Source organism: Oncorhynchus mykiss, chromosome 10, assembly GCF_057628025.1.
Source record: "Oncorhynchus mykiss isolate SJ-2025 chromosome 10, ASM5762802v1, whole genome shotgun sequence".
NCBI lineage: Eukaryota > Metazoa > Chordata > Actinopteri > Salmoniformes > Salmonidae > Oncorhynchus > Oncorhynchus mykiss.
The window spans coordinates 66,776,202-66,794,103 of NC_143031.1; the positions used below are offsets into that span (position 1 = coordinate 66,776,202).

General features: G+C 43.6%; 1 pseudogene; it reads right to left on the bottom strand.

Annotated features, from left to right (window-relative positions):
- Positions 1-7,084: 7,084 nt before the first annotated feature.
- Positions 7,085-7,893, bottom strand: LOC149980170 (E3 SUMO-protein ligase ZBED1-like; annotated as a pseudogene).
- Between the last annotated feature and the right edge of the window lie 10,009 nt (positions 7,894-17,902).

Consider the following 17,902-nt stretch of genomic DNA (forward strand, 5'->3'; position numbering starts at 1 on the left):
CTTCTTGGAAAGGTAAGAGTTAGGACATACTCCTATGAAAGCTACACTGGCCCCGCCATGTGTTTGTAATGTGTGTATATCAAGAATGAAAATGACCATTGGACAGATTCCCCGACCCCAGACTATAACTTTGAGTAAGACTAAGCTATATACTGTATTGGGTGATGGATTGATTTGACTCCTATACCATATTCCACATAGTTAACACCAACATAACGTATTTACCCTTCATTTGAATTTGTCCACATTGTATTCATATCTAATTGGTGTCCATATTATATTGAAACCACATTTTGATTTCCAGGTAAAGTAGTACATTTTCTGATTCACTGGAACCCCAGTGTTGACACTGAATTACATTTGAATGGATTCCGTATTCAAAACTGTGGCTATATTTGAACTAGGTGGATATAGGCCTATTGCGTGTCCATTGGGGCCCGGAATGTCATTCAGATTGATCAATTGTCAACACAACTGCTTTTTCATTCTCCTACGAAATAGCTGTTCAATAAAACCCCCCTCTTAGTCAACTCCACATTCACGTCTGACTCTATCCTATCTATTAGAAGTCTGTCGAGTCCAACCCCCTTATCCAGTGTTATTTCATATGCTTCATTTCAGAGTCACACTCCCACAGACATGGCCATCGAGAAAGAAGCAAGCTGCACTCATCTTGAAAAGCCCCAGAAAATTGGATTCGTTTTTGAGATGAGCAAGCCGGACAGGAGAGAGGAGAGGAGTAAAAAGCACAGCAGCGATCACTGAATTTATTCAGTCTTACACAGTATCACAGGTCTAAATGTAAAACACACTGCTTTCATCCACACAGTGATATTTCTTTTGATATTTCTCCCGTAGCAATAGAATCTAATGATTCTATTTCTATGATGTCTCCTGTGGAGTATTGTGTCGCGACGAAGCAGAAATGACTCTGCCTCGACAATATAGGAGCACGTTCGTTAACTCACTCACTTCGCTGAGGGCACTTCTGACTTCCCACTTCACATGCCTCTCTCACGCCGTCACACACGGGATTGAAGGTTCAAACAGCCTATAAAGAGCATGTCACTGTCAATAGCAGAATGCTTCCGATGAGAAAGGTCAGGAAGCCCAGGAGCAAGGTCATCCTGTTTCGCTTTTCACATCTGGTGCAACAGATTAACAGAACGAAGGGATGATCAGATGTATGCCTGAGCATGAATCCCTGAACCCCATCTCTCAGCAGTCCTGATTGGCATGCATTCCATTCTCGGGATGGAGGGATGGAGAGACGGTGTGATGGGATGGTCTGGGTTTTGTTGTGATTTGAGGTCCCTTCTTTTGTTTCTGGTCAGATGTTGTTGATATCTCTTGAGCCTGTCACTGTCATAGGCTTATAGGTTACCTGTGAAACGTTGAATAAACTGCTCTATGGTATTTATTTAATCTTATGGTTACCAATGGTTACCATCTAATGGTTACCATTATTCTAGGTCCTATATTCTGATTACTTGTATTACTTCCTCAACTAGAGTAGCTTCAGGATATCCCAACATTGTGTTGGTTATATAAGCAAGCAGCCCTTGGTGAATTTCCCTGGCTTTCTTGCTCGTCCGACCTTGCTGTGTAGGGTCAGAGCTGAATGAAGTATTGAGGTATTGATTGTTTTTAGGTATCTTGTTGAAGGACTGTGACTTTCCCTCTAGTTTCCTGAACCATGGCTCTGTATCTGGACCAGAGGTCATTGACCCGTGTCTGGCCATTGACAAATATGTGGGTTGTGTTTTCTTCCTTGCATCAATTAGGTATTTATATTCCCCAGAAAAAGGTGCTAACATAGTTTTTTATAGACTTTGATACAGTTTAAATAAATGTACTTAGCAAATTCTATACATTCTGACCTCTGTTATATCAGAAAGGGTTTTCTTTCATTGCGATGAATGATCCAGGCAGAGCAAACAGCAGTAAAATCATTCGTTTGGCCAAGAAATCCTTTTTGATCCTTGTTATAAATGTATTTTCAAAAGTCTATCAATATGTTGTGTCATAGTGACTGGTTGAGTGGCTGTGCGCACGCACGCACACTCACACACACACACACACACACACACACACACACACACATACACACACACACACACACACACACACACCACTTTGTTCGAGGGAAGGAAATAACCCAATCCACTTGATGCGGCAGGCAGGCATGTGTTTGATGTGTTGGGAGAAAGAAAAATGTTAACCAACTATGATGTACCCACTCCAAGTACATAAAAGAGTAGAGAAAACACCTCATGATGAGCAGAAAAGGGATGTACTGTATGAATCCCCTTGCAAACAGGCACAGTATGTGTTAAAACAGCCAACAGCCATCTTCATGTTGCCTTTTGATTAGTAAGCACTTGGCAAGAACTGCATGCTGTGTGCATTCATAGGATATTCATAATTATATATCTTTCATACCTGTAGCTAAATAACAGCCCGTCCACACCTGACTTTCATTATCATTATTATGATTATTGCTGGTCTCCATGGGGATCAGTTGTCACCCACGGAAAAAGCAATAAACATACCACCCGCGCCCAGTGTCTGATTAAACAACAATATGCCTAAGACTAACCTGAGGCTATTTCATCCCCCTTTACTGACACACTACTGCAACGAGAGCCATTGTAGATATGCACAGTGTTAATTTTACACTGCTTGATAACATCTCCCTGTTGTAAACCACCATAAACTGTAGCCCCCCCCCCAAACCGTTGGCCCGTGAAGAAGTTATGATGGAAGATCCCGTTTATTTCCACATTTTGTTTTTATTAATTGCTTCTGAATAATTGTTTTGAAAGTTATCCAACTCTACCAAACAAATTAAACTGCCACAAAATCACACGCCTCGACACATCAATTATTTATAGGTATTCATCTTTTTGTAAATCCAATAAGCAATCTCATAAAGGCGTTAAGGGATACAGACACAACAATAAAATGGATCCATGTATTATTTATCTAGACAAAGCTGAATCACCTTCGTGTTCTTCTACGCTAGTTCTAAACTTTGAATCATTCATTTAGCAAAGACCTTTCTGGAGTGACGTTCTTGCTGCACATCAACAGATAAACACGTCTTTATGACTCATTCAACTTTGTTTGATAAAATAATCAATCACTTTTCTTTTACCATACATAGATATAATTTAGAAGATTGATTAGGAAGCCGGAGGACAAGGGATGGAACTTTGATTTGAGACGTGGGGGGCACAACTTCTCGTGGGCCCTCCTTTCAGAATGTGTGGAGGGGGGGTAAATGTCCCCCATCCTTCGTGGAAGTTACCCCCATACAGGAGGAGAGGAACACGTGACGCAGCTGTTAATCTCACATACTGTTTTTCCATTTGATAGACTGTGGTTTAGTTTTAATTGACTGAATACAGATTAGAAAATTCCCCTTTCCAGATTTCATAACGTGTGTGTGTGTGTGTTTTTAATGCGGTGCAGAATGCAATCACCCTTAAAGGCCCAATGCAGCCATCTTTATATCAATCACAAATCATTAAGTGCCTTACTGTAATAGTTTTCCAATAAAAAGAAATAGCTTTTTAGCCAAAAACTATAAAAAAAAAAAAAAAATGTTGCTAGGACAGTCTGGGCATGGTGCGGAGTGGGGAGGGGACAACTTAAAACTAGCACTTATTGGCAGAGAGGTCTGGAACTCTCTTTGTTATTGGTCTATTAATAACCAGTTTGCTGCCTGGTAATGTCACCAGGCAAACCAAAACTATCAGGAAATAACACTGATCCAATTCATTCAAACTTTTACAGAGTTAGTTTCATCAGCAGTTGTGCAAGATGACACCAAAACACAGGCAAAACTTAACTTTTCGCTGAGCCTTAAACACACTTTTGAAAAAGTGAGTGCATTCTATGCGGGAGCGGCATTTACATGGGAGGGGTGTTGCATATTTTATGCGTGATTCATTAGAGATGTGGAACAACATGAATGATGAATATCAAGACCTTTAAATTATACTTCAGGACACAGCAACAAATGATGTAACAGGCCGTCACTAGTTTGTCACACAAGAGGAATATCGTTTTGCAACAACAACAACAAGTTAAACATTTTGTAACTCCCGGCCTTGGTAACGTTTGCTTATAATTTTGTCAGTATAGTAAAGTAATGGCTGGCTTGAGTGTTGAATGCAGCTTAAGAGAAGCCAAGTATGCTTGGCTTCCTGCTTGGCTTCCTGAGGAAAACTTTAAGTCAAAGAGACTTTTGAGAAGGGGGTAGGGGGGGAACCATTATGCTTAGACCACGGCTTTAGTCGTTGCTCCAGGTCATCCGGTTTGAACTGATGGGATGTTCTGACTCTCCTAGCTCCCCTCCCGTTCCCTCCACGCCCCAGTGGTGGTAATCCTGACACACTAGGGTGCACTGATCCCACTCTGGCTCCAGATTTGAACCATGATGCGCCCACCAGCCACCTCTCATCTAGGGATGGGTATAGTTAAGATTTTAACGGTATTACTACTCTTAGCGATACTGCTTATCGATCCGGTACTTTAACGGTACTCTTATTGGTTCTTTTTGTTATTTCTTACAACAACAAAAAACGAAACAAAACAGAATTAACATTGCTTTATTTTCTGAAATGTAAAATAAATTAAATAAACTATTATTTACAACAAAATAAACAGAAATGTTTTGAACAGATCACTATTATAGACTAATGTTGTGATGATGGAACGGGTGGGGCATGCAGGTAGACTGCAGAAGACACTACAGTGGTATAGAGCAACACAGGTGGGGCATGCAGGTAGGCTGCAGAAGACACTACAGTGGTATAGAGCAACACGGATGGGGCATGCAGGTAGGCTGCAGAAGACAATACAGTGGTATAGAGCAACACGGATGGGGCATGCAGGTAGACTGCAGAAGACACTACAGTGGTATAGAGCAACACGGATGGGGCATGCAGGTAGACTGCAGAAGACAATACAGTGGTATAGAGCAACACGGATGGGGCATGCAGGTAGGCTGCAGAAGATAATACAGTGGTATAGAGCAACATGGGTGGGGCATGCAGGTAGACTGTAAAAGACAATACAGTGGTATAGAGCAACACGGGTGGGGCATGCAGGTAGACTGCAGAAGACACTACAGTGGTATAGAGCAACATAGGTGGGGCATGCAGGTAGACTGCAGAAGACACTACAGTGGTATAGAGCAACACGGGTGGGGCATGCAGGTAGGCTGCAGAAGACACTACAGTGGTATAGAGCAACATAGGTGGGGCATGCAGGTAGACTGCAGAAGACACTACAGTGGTATAGAGCAACATAGGTGGGGCATGCAGGTAGACTGCAGAAGACACTACAGTGGTATAGAGCAACACGGATGGGGCATGCAGGTAGGCTGCAGAAGATAATACAGTGGTATAGAACAACACAGGTGGGGCATGCAGGTAGACTGCAGAAGACACTACAGTGGTATAGAGCAACACGGATGGGGCATGCAGGTAGGCTGCAGAAGATAAAACAGTGGTATAGAACAACACAGGTGGGGCATGCAGGTAGACTGCAGAAGACACTACAGTGGTATAGAGCAACACGGGTGGGGCATGCAGGTAGACTGCAGAAAACACTACAGTGGTATAGAGCAACACGGGTGGGGCATGCAGGTAGACTGCAGAAGACACTACAGTGGTATAGAGCAACATAGGTGGGGCATGCAGGTAGACTGCAGAAGACACTACAGTGGTATAGAGCAACACGGGTGGGGCATGCAGGTAGGCTGCAGAAGACACTACAGTGGTATAGAGCAACATAGGTGGGGCATGCAGGTAGACTGCAGAAGACACTACAGTGGTATAGAGCAACATAGGTGGGGCATGCAGGTAGACTGCAGAAGACACTACAGTGGTATAGAGCAACACGGATGGGGCATGCAGGTAGGCTGCAGAAGATAATACAGTGGTATAGAACAACACAGGTGGGGCATGCAGGTAGACTGCAGAAGACACTACAGTGGTATAGAGCAACACGGATGGGGCATGCAGGTAGGCTGCAGAAGATAATACAGTGGTATAGAACAACACAGGTGGGGCATGCAGGTAGACTGCAGAAGACACTACAGTGGTATAGAGCAACACGGGTGGGGCATGCAGGTAGACTGCAGAAGACACTACAGTGGTATAGAGCAACACGGGTGGGGCATGCAGGTAGACTGCAGAAGACACTACAGTGGTATAGAGCAACATAGGTGGGGCATGCAGGTAGACTGCAGAAGACACTACAGTGGTATAGAGCAACACGGGTGGGGCATGCAGGTAGGCTGCAGAAGACACTACAGTGGTATAGAGCAACATAGGTGGGGCATGCAGGTAGACTGCAGAAGACACTACAGTGGTATAGAGCAACATAGGTGGGGCATGCAGGTAGACTGCAGAAGACACTACAGTGGTATAGAGCAACACGGATGGGGCATGCAGGTAGGCTGCAGAAGATAATACAGTGGTATAGAACAACACAGGTGGGGCATGCAGGTAGACTGCAGAAGACACTACAGTGGTATAGAGCAACACGGGTGGGGCATGCAGGTAGACTGCAGAAGACACTACAGTGGTATAGAGCAACACGGGTGGGGCATGCAGGTAGACTGCAGAAGACACTACAGTGGTATAGAGCAACACAGGTGGGGCATGCAGGTAGGCTGCAGAAGATAATACAGTGGTATAGAACAACACAGGTGGGGCATGCAGGTAGACTGCAGAAGACAATACAGTGGTATAGAGCAACACGGATGGGGCATGCAGGTAGGCTGCAGAAGATAATACAGTGGTATAGAGCAACATGGGTGGGGCATGCAGGTAGACTGTAAAAGACAATACAGTGGTATAGAGCAACACGGGTGGGGCATGCAGGTATGCTGCAGAAGACAATACAGTGGTATAGAGCAACACGGGTGGGGCATGCAGGTAGGCTGCAGAAGACAATACAGTGGTATAGAGCAACACGGGTGGGGAATGCAGGTGGGCTGCAAAAGGACCAACAGTTCTTAGCAGTTCTTCTGGAGAAAGATCAACTTATTTACCTTCTCTGGCAGAAGTCAGGACCTCTCCTGGCTTATTGTGTTCTCTGCAGTCGAAAATACCCTCTCACTAGGGGTGGAGGAGGCTTGAGCACAGAGATAGCTTGTTGCAATGTTTGTGAGGAGGGGCAGAGTAGCCCTCTTCTCCCACCACCACATCACAGGATCTTCAGCCATGGGGATGGGAGGCAGGCCTTTGAAGAGCTCCACCTCTAGGTCAACATGGTCGCCGAGGGTGAGGTACGAGGTGTCCTGTTGGATCGTCAACCTCAACTCCCTGTCATCCTCTGAGAACAGCTCCTCCATGGCACTCCTTGTTGTGTACAATGGATGGACCGTCTCCTCCATTTCCTCTCCTTCTCCTTCTCCGCTGGTGCTCTGTGTCTGTCGACTCTGGCTCCTCTGTCAACCCTGGTGTTGCTCCTGTCACATTGGCCTCGACAGTTGCTTTCCTCAGCCTGTCCCAGGTGACGTCACTAACCGGCTTCCCTTTAAATCTGGGGTCCATTGCTGTGGCCTCATGCAGGAAGGCTTGAATGTCCTCATCTTTGATGGTTGCCACAAACATTGTATCTTCATGCTTCACAGTGAAGTTCTCTTCCAGTTTGTGGAGGATGGGTATGATCTGTCCACAGGTGGCATTCTTTTCACATGACACACAGTGTGGATGTATAGAGGATTCTCATGAGCTGGACAAACTCCTCAGCCTTATGGAAGTCCTCTTCCTTCAGACAGTCCAGGTTGTCCTTGGTCATTGCTTTTCGCAGTCGTGTATCCAAGGCTGCTGCTTGGATCGCTGGATACTGCTCCATCAATCTCTCTATCATTAGATAGAGTGAGTTCAATCTGGTCTTTACATCAAGGATGAGTGAGTGTTAAATATTGAATTAAATTGTTAAATGTGGCAATTTCAAAATAATACTTTAATAGATTGAACTGGCTTCTTACCAATGAGATGCTGCTTCTCCTTCAAGACTGTTTTGGACATCGAGGATCTCTTGAACCACACAGGTTGCCCATTTATCAATGGAAGTCATTGTGTAGATTTTTTGCGCTGCCAGATTCAATGTGTGTGCAAAGCATCCTATTTTTAGGATGTGTAGCCTCTTGATGACAATATCCACATTGCCAGCATTATCAACAGTCACAGCTACAATCTTGCTCGGCTCGATTTCAAACTCCTCCAGAGTGTCTGAGATCTCCTCTGCCACTACTTCACCAGTTTGCGATTTGTACACTTCCCTGTAGTGGAGGACCTTCTGTTTTACACTGCCCTGGTGTGGAGGACCTTCTGTTTTACACTGCCCTGGTGTGGAAGACCTTCTGTTTTACACTGCCCTGGTGTGAAGGACCTTCTGTTTTACACTGCCCTGGTGTGGAGGACCTTCTGTTTTACACTGCCCTGGTGTGGAGGACCTTCTGTTTTACACTGCCCTGGTGTGGAGGACCTTCTGTTTTACACTGCCCTGGTGTGAAGGACCTTCTGTTTTACACTGCCCTGGTGTGGATTACCTTCTGTTTTACACTGTCCTGGTGTGGAAGACCTTCTGTTTTACACTGCCCTGGTGTGGAGGACCTTCTGTTTTACACTGCCCTGGTGTGGAGGAACTTCTGTTTTACACTGCCCTGGTGTGGAGGACCTTCTGTTTTACACTGCCCTGGTGTGGAGGACCTTCTGTTTTACACTGCCCTGGTGTGGAGGACCTATTTTACATTGGCCTGGTGTGGAAGACCTTCTGTTTTACACTGCCCTGGTGTGGAGGACCTATTTTACATTGGCCTGGTGTGGAGGACCTTTTGTTTTACACTGCCCTGGTGTGGAGGAACTTCTGTTTTACACTGCCCTGGTGTGGAGGACCTTTTGTTTTACACTGCCCTGGTGTGGAGGACCTTCTGTTTTACACTGCCCTGGTGTGGAGGACCGTCTGTTTTACACTGCCCTGGTGTGGAGGCTCTTCTGTTTTACACTGTCCTGGTGTGGATTACCTTCTGTTTTACACTGCCCTGGTGTGGAGGACCTTCTGTTTTACACTGCCCTGATGTGGAGGACCTTCTGTTTTACACTGCCCTGGTGTGGAGGACCTTCTGTTTTACACTGCCCTGGTGTGAAGAACCTTCTGTTTTACACTGCCCCGGTGTGGAGGACCTTCTGTTTTACACTGCCCTGGTGTGGAGGACCTTCTGTTTTACACTGCCCTGGTGAGGAGGACCTTCTGTTTTACACTGCCCTGGTGTGAAGAACCTTCTGTTTTACACTGCCCTGGTGTGGAGGACCTCCTGTTTTACACTGCCCTGGTGAGGAGGACCTTCTGTTTTACACTGCCCTGGTGTGGAGGACCTTCTGTTTTACACTGCCCTGGTGAGGAGGACCTTCTGTTTTACACTGCCCTGGTGTGGAGGACCTTATGTTTTACACTGCCCTAGTGAGGAGGACCTTCTGTTTTACACTGCCCTGGTGTGGAGGACCTTCTGTTTTACACTGTCCTGGTGAGGAGGACCTTCTGTTTTACACTGCCCTGGCTTATGTAGTGCACTGTAACAGTGAGATAGTGGTCCGGACAGAGGCTGGTCCACCCATCTGATGTGATGGCCAGCTTTGGCACGTCCTTCAGCTCAGTGATCACATTGGCCTTTTCTACACCATACCAGGTAGGAATGAATGCGTCACTGAGGTAACTCCTGGAGGGAGGGGTATATTTGCTCCTCTTCCTACAGTAAAAAAAATATTGTTTTCATGTGTTGAATTATCATTATTGAACTGTGGAGTGATGGGACTAACATACAACCCTTTTATACTACTGAATAAAAACTTTTTTTTTATATCCTGAAAATGAATACAACTCCATATATACTTACAGACTGTTACCTAAAGCCCTTGGACTCCACAAAGGGGTGTAAAGGGGGTGTAGGCCTTTCACTATGACACAGCTAGGTGGCACTCATTCAATCTCTCTTCAGTCATCCTCCCACTAGCTGCCAGCGTGAAGGGGCTTTGGGCTTGTCTTTGGCTTGGACCAGCGATATTAGAGGGAGGAGTGGGTTGGTTCATTGTAGCTGCAACTGGCTACTGGTTACTTTTGATCATGAACCCATGTTCGCATAATTTAGTTAACTCCGTGTGTGGCTCTAGGCTGCTAGCATACATACCTAACGTAGATCAGACGAGAGATGAACTACGAGCTAGGCAGTCGAAAACTGTGCATTTCTCTGCCTGTACATGATGCACTTTCCATAGATGTTTGGACAGATTGCTCGTGTTTCTGCCCTTGCACATGTGGCAATGAGCATTGTCAGCATCGACTCTGGTGAAGTGTAGCCACACCTTTGCATTTTTAGTTATTTCCGCCATGGTCACTAATTAAGAGCAGGGTGCTGTGTGTGCTGTAGAGTGAGAGAGATCTCTCTTCTGGATTGGGAATAGCGAAAATGCATCATAGACAAATGTCTTCATCTTATTGCAAATTAGAAATGGTTGATGAGATTAAATGTGCAAGATAACGTTTATGTAGCAATAACAAAAAGGACATGTATTTTCTTAATTTCTCCAGTGCCGAAAGCAGAACCAATAACGTCGGAGTTATCGATACTACATTCTTTCATTATTTAGCTCCAGGGCACATTTAATACCGGGTTTCGGTACCCATCCCTACCCTCATCCCTTCACTTCCTGGTGTCAGAGAACTGTGGGGAGAGATACAGATTTAATTTACCTATAGTGTTTTGTATGTCTTCCGCCAAGAGCACCAGGCAGTAGGCTACTGTACTGTACCACCCATACAGTGGCTTGCGAAAGTATTCACCCCCCTTGGCATTTTTCCTATTTTGTTGCCGTAACAACCTGGAATTAAAATAGATTTTTGGGGGGTTTGTATCATTCGATTTACACAACATCCCTACCACTTTAAAGATGCAAAATATTTTTTATTGTGAAACAAACAAGAAATAAGACAAAAAAACAGAACTTAAGCGTGCATAACTATTCACCCCCAAAAGTCAATACTTTGTAGAGCCTCCTTTTGCAGCAATTACAGCTGCAAGTCTCTTGGGTTATGTCTCTATAAGCTTGGCACATCTAGCCACTGGGATTTTTGCCCATTCTTTAAGGCAAAACTGCTCCAAAACTGCTCCAGCTCCTTCAAGTTGGGTGGGTTCTTTAAGTCATACCACAGATTATCAATTGGATTGAGATCTGGACTTTAACTAGGCCATTTCAAGACATTTAAATGTTTCCCCTTAAACCACTCGAGTGTTGGTTTATCAGTATGCTTAGGATCATTGTCGTGCTGGAAGGTGAACCTCCGTCCCAGTCTCAAATATCTAGAAAAAGACAAACAGTTTTCCCTCAAGAATTTCCCTGTATTTAGCACCATCCATCATTCCTTCAATTCTGACCAGTTTCCCAGTCCCTGCCGATGAAAAACATCCCCACAGCATTATGCTGCCACCAATATGCTTCACTGTGGGGATGGTGTCCTCAGGGTGATGAGAGGTGTTGAGTTTGCACCAGACATAGCGTTTTCCTTGATGACCAAAAAGCTCAATTTTGCTCGTCGCCAAACCCACTGGCTCCAGGTCATCTACAAGACCCTGCTAGGTAAAGTCCCCCCTTATCTCAGCTTGCTGGTCACCATAGCAGCACCCACCTGTAGCACGCGCTCCAGCAGGTATGTCTATCTGGTCACCTCCAAAACCAATTCTTCCTTTGGCCGCCCAGTTCTCTGCTGCCAATGACTGGAACGAACTACAAAAATCTCTGAAACTGGAAACACATATCTCCCTCACTAGCTTTAAGCACCAGCTGTCAGAGCAGCTCACAGATTACTGCACCTGTACATAGCCCATCTATAATTTAGCCCAAACAACTACCTCTTTCCCTACTGTATTTATTTATTTATTTTGATCCTTTGCACCCCAGTATTTCTACTTTGCACATTCTTCCACTGCAAATCAACCATTCCAGTGTTTTACTTGCTATATTGTATCTATTTCGCCACCATGGCCTTTTTTGCCTTTACCTCCCTTATCTCACCTCACTTGCTCACATTGTATATAGATTTATTTTTCTACTGTATTATTGACTGTATGTTTGTTTTACTCCATGTGTAGCTCTGTGTTGTTGTATGTGTCGAACTGCTTTGCTTTATCTTGGCCAGGTCGCAATTGTAAATGAGAACTTGTTCTCAATTTGCCTACATGGTTAAATAAAGGTGAAATAAAAAAAATGTTATCTACCTCTGCCCTAGTCCCCTTGCCACTGACCTTACCTAGTACATTATATGATCTACCTCTGCCCTAGTCACCTAGCCACTGACCTTACCTAGTACATTATATGATCTACCTCTGCCCTAGTCACCTAGCCACTGACCTTACCTAGTACATTATATGATCTACCTCTGCCCTAGTCACCTAGCCACTGACCTTACCTAGTACATTATATGATCTACCTCTGCCCTAGTCACCTAGCCACTGACCTTACCTAGTACATTATATGATCTACCTCTGCCCTAGTCACCTAGCCACTGACCTTACCTAGTACATTATATGATCTACCTCTGCCCTAGTCACCTAGCCACTGACCTTACCTAGTACATTATATTCTATACCTCTGCCCTAGTCACCTTGCCACTCACCTCTGACCTCACCTAGTACATTATATTATCTCCCTGTGCCCTAGTCACCTAGCCACTGACCTTACCTAGTACATTATATGATCTACCTCTGCCCTAGTCACCTTGCCACTGACCTCTGACCTCACCTAGTACATTATATTATCTACCTATGCCCTAGTCACCTAGCCACTGACCTCTGACTGCTGGCTTCAGCTACTGCTGCTCATCTGCCTTCCATCATCAGTGTCATGTAAATTATCATAATGGCTAACAGCAGTATGATAGCAATATTATTACACACTGTGAGGCATAAAGCTGTGTGGAATTATTCAAACATACAGCTACAATTAGCACAGTCTGTTATTACTAGCTAATTGGGAATTTATCTGTGGAAAACAGGGGTCAATTGTGTCACATAATTCAAAAGTAAAACCTGTAATTTTGTGGGTGTAAATAAATTAAGTATATTAATCTCAAATGACCAGCTGCAGCATCAGGAGAATACCAGATGTGAGCAACTCAAGCAAGCTATTCAGGTGAACTCGACCTATAGCTGTATAGCCCTGAAAGTCGTCCTATATGATTGCACTTCACTGAAGCCTCTCCTTTGATTTTTCTAGTGAGATGTCCGATTGATTTAGGCTGACGGAAGATGTTTATGGGTTCATCCCCAACCCCCACTGTACTGTAGATAGACTACCATCTACCTCCACCAATGCTGAGAATACAGGAAGGTCTATTTAGTCTTTTGTCTGCATAAGAACATTGACACTACAATCAGTTCAGTCGAAACAAAATATCAAAACATGAATTTGTGAATAGTGTATATTTATTCATTATGGGACTCTATGAATATTTACTTCTTCTTGAAGTGATTGTAAACGGAACATTTGATAACCATTCTCCCCCCGCTGTCTGTCTGTCTGTCTCTGTCTCTGTAAGGGTTTTCTTGTGGTGAAGTAGAGGCGGACCAAAACGCAGTGTGGTTATGATTCATGTTTGTTTAATAAAGGAAAACTATACATGAATAAACTACAAAACAACAAACATGGAAAACCAAAACAGCCCTATCTGGTGCAAAACACAGAGACAGGAACAATCACCCACAAACACACAGTGAAACCCAGGCTACCTAAATATGGTTCCCAATCAGAGACAATGACTAACACCTGCCTCTGATTGAGAACCATATCAGGCCAGACATAGAAATAGACAAACAAGACATCCAACATAGAATGCCCACTCAGATCACACCCTGACCAACCAAAACATACAAAGCAAACTATGGTCAGGGTGTGACTCTCTCTCTCTCTCTCTCTCTCTCTCTCTCTCTCTCTCTCTCTCTCTCTCTCTCTCTCTCTCTCTCTCTCTCTCTCTCTCTCTCTCTCTCTCTCTCTCTCTCTCTCTCTCTCTCTCTCTCTCTCTCTCTCTCTCTCTCTCTCTCTCTCTCTCTCTCTCTCTCTCTCTCTCTCTCTCTCTCTCTCTCTCTCAATTCAAGGGGCTTAATTGGCATGGGAAACATGTGTTAACATTGCCAAAGCAAGTGAGGTAGATAATATACAAAAGTGAAATAAACAATACAAATTAACAGTAAACATTACATGTACAGAAGTTTCAAAACAATAAAGACATTACAAATGTCATATTATATATATATATACAGTGTTGTAACAATGTACAAATGGTTAAAGTACACAAGGGAAAATAAATAAGCATAAATATGGGTTGTATTTACAATGGTGTTTGTTCTTCACTGGTTGCCCTTTTCTTGTGGCAACAGGTCACAAATCTTGCTGCTGTGATGACACACTGTGGAATTTCACCCAGTAGATATGGGAGTTTATCAAAATTGGATTTGTTTTCGAATTCTTTGTGGATCTGTGTAATCTGAGGGAAATATGTCTCTCTAATATGGTCATACATTGGGCAGGAGGTTAGGAAGTGCAGCACAGTTTCCACCTCATTTTGTGGGCAGTGAGCACATAGCCTGTCTTCTCTTGAGAGCCATGTCTGCCTACGGCGGCCTTTCTCGATGGAAAGGCTATGCTCACTGAGTCTGTACATAGTCAAAGCTTTCCTTAAGTTTGGGTCAGTCACAGTGGTCAGTTATTCTGCCACTGTGTACTACCTGTTTAGGGCCAAATAGCATTCTAGTTTGCTCTGTTTTTTTGTTAATTCTTTCCAATGTGTCAAGTAATTATCTTTTTGTTTCCTCATGATTTGGTTGGTCTAATTGTGCTGCTGTCCTGGGGCTCTGTAGGGTGTGTTTGTGTTTGTGAACAGAGCCCCAGGACCAGCTTGCTTAGGGGACTCTTCTCCAGGTTCATCTCTCTGTAGGTGATGGCTTTGTTATGGAAGGTTTGGGAATCGCTTCGTTTTAGGTGGTTGTAGAATTTAACGGCTCTTTTCTGGATTTTGATAATTAGTGGGTATCGGCCTAATTCTGCTATGTATGCATTATTTGGTGCTCTACTTTGTACACGGGGGATATTTTTTGCAGAATTCTGCATGCAGAGTCTCAATTTGGTGTTTGTCCCATTTTGTGAAGTCTTGGTTGGTGAGCGGACCCCAGATCTCACAACCATAAAGGGCAATGGGCTCTATGACTGATTCAAGTATTTTTCGCCAGATCCTAATTGGTATGTTGAAATTTATGTTCCTTTTGATGGCATAGAATGCCCTTCTTGCCTTGTCTCTCAGGTCGTTCACAGCTTTGTGGAAGTTACCTGTGGCACTGATGTTTAGGCCAAGGTATGTATAGTTTTTGTGTGCTCTAGGGCAACAGTGTCTAGATGGAATTTGTATTTGTGGTCCTGGCGACTGGACCTTTTTTGGAACACCATTATTTTGGTCTTACTGAGATTTTCTGTCAGGGCCCAGGTCTGACAGAATCTGTACAGAAGATCTAGGTGCTGCTGTAGGCCCTCCTTGGTTGGTGACAGAAGCACCAGATCATCAGCAAACAGTAGACATTTGACTTCGGATTCTAGTAGGATGAGGCCGGGTGCTGCAGACATTTCTTGTGCCCGCGCCAATTCGTTGATATATATGTTGAAGAGGGTGGGGCTTAAGCTGCATCCCTGTCTCACCCCACGACCCTGTGTGAAGAAATGTGGGTGTTTTTTGCCAATTTTAACTGCACACTTGTATGTGTACATAGATTTTATAATGTCGTATGTTTGACCCCCAACACCACTTTCCATCAATTTGTATAGCAGACCCTCATGCCAAAATGAGTCAAAGGCTTTTTTTAAATCAACAAAGCATGAGAAGACTTTGCCTTTGTTTTTGGCTTGTTTGGTTGTCAATTAGGGTGTGCAGGGTGAATACATGGTCTGTTGTAAGGTAATTTGGTAAAAAGCCAATTTGACATTTGCTCAGTACATTGTTTTCATTGAGGAAATGTACAAGTCTGCTGTTAATGATAATGCAGAGGATTTTCCCAAGGTTACTGTTGACACATATTCCACAGTAGTTATTGGGGTCAAATTTGTCTCCACTTTTGTGGATTGGGGTGATTAGTCCTTTGGTCCAAATATTGGGGAAGATGCCAGAGCTAAGGATGATGTTGAAGAGTTTTAGTATAGCCAATTGGAATTTGTTGTCTGTATATTTGATCATTTCATTAAGGATACCATCAACACCATAGGTCTTTTTGGGTTGGAGGGTTTTTATTTTGTCCTGTAAGTCATTCAAGGTAATTGGAGAATCCAGTGGGTTCTGGTAGTCTCTCTCTCTCTCTCTCTCTCTCTCTCTCTCTCTCGCTCTCTCTCTCTCTCTCTCTCTCTCTCTCTCTCTCTCTCTCAATTCAAGGGGCTTTACTGGCATGGGTAACACATGTTTACATTGCCAAAGGAAGTGAAATGGATAAACAAAAGTGAAATAAACAGTAAAAGGTGAACCGTAAACATTACACAAGTTCCAAAATAATAGAGACATTTCAAATGTCGTATCATGTCTATATACAGTATTGTAACAACGTGCAAATAGTTAAAGTACAAAGGCAAAATAAATAAACATAAATATGGGTTCAAATCAAATCAAATTGTTTTTGTCACATGCGCCGAATACAACCGGTGTAGACCTTACAGTGAAATTCTTACTTACAAGCCCTTAACCAACAATGCAGTTTTAAGAAAATACCAACAACAACAAAAAGTTGATAAGAATAACAAAGAATTAAAGAAGTCGGAAGTTTACATACACTTAGGTTGGAGTCATTAAAACTTGTTTTTCAACAACTCCACAAATTTCTTGTTAACAAACTATAGTTTTGGCAAGTTGGTTAAGACATCTACTTTTTTCCAACAATTGTTTACAGACAGATTATTTCACTTATAATTCACTGTATCAAAAATACGGATTGCAACTGCACATGGGGAAAAAGATTGTACTTGTTGTACTCTGGTCTGATGAAACAAAAATAGAACTGTTTGGCCATAATGGCCATCATTATGTTTGGAGGAAAAAGGGGGAGGCTTGCGAGCTGAAGAACACCATCCCAACTGTGAAGCACGGGGGTGGCAGCATCATGTTGTGGGGGTGCTTTGCTGCAGGAGGGACTGGTGCACTTCACAAAATAGATGGCATCATGAGGCGGGAAAGTTATGTGGATATATTGAAGCAACATCTCAAGACATCAGTCAGGAAGTTAAAGCTTGGTCATAAATGGGTCTTCCAAATGGACAAAGACCCCAAGCATACTTCCAAAGTTGTGGCAAAATGGCTTAAGGACAACAAAGTTAATGTATTGGAGTGGCCATCACAAAGCTCTGACCTCAGTCCTATAGAAAATTTGTGGACAGAACTAAAAAAGCTGATGTAACTAATAACTGATGTATTTGGCTAAGGTGTATGTAAACATCCGACTTCAACTGTACATGGGGTACTGGTACAGAGTCAATGTGCGGGGACACTGGTGTCGAGGTAATTGAGGTAATATGTACATGTAGGCAGAGTTACTAAAGTGACTATGCATAGATAATAACAGAGAGTAGCAGCAGCGTAGAAGAGGGTGGGGGGGCAATGCAAATAGTCTGGGTAGCCATTTGATTAGGTGTTCATGAGTCTTATGGCTTGGGGGTAGAAGCTGTTTAGAAGCCTCTTGGTCCTAGACTTGGCGAGATAACAGTCTATTACTAGGGTGGCTGGAGTCTTTGACAATTTCTAGGGCCTACCTTGTGTTTACAATGGTGTTTGTTCTTCACTGGTTGCCCTTTTCTTGTGG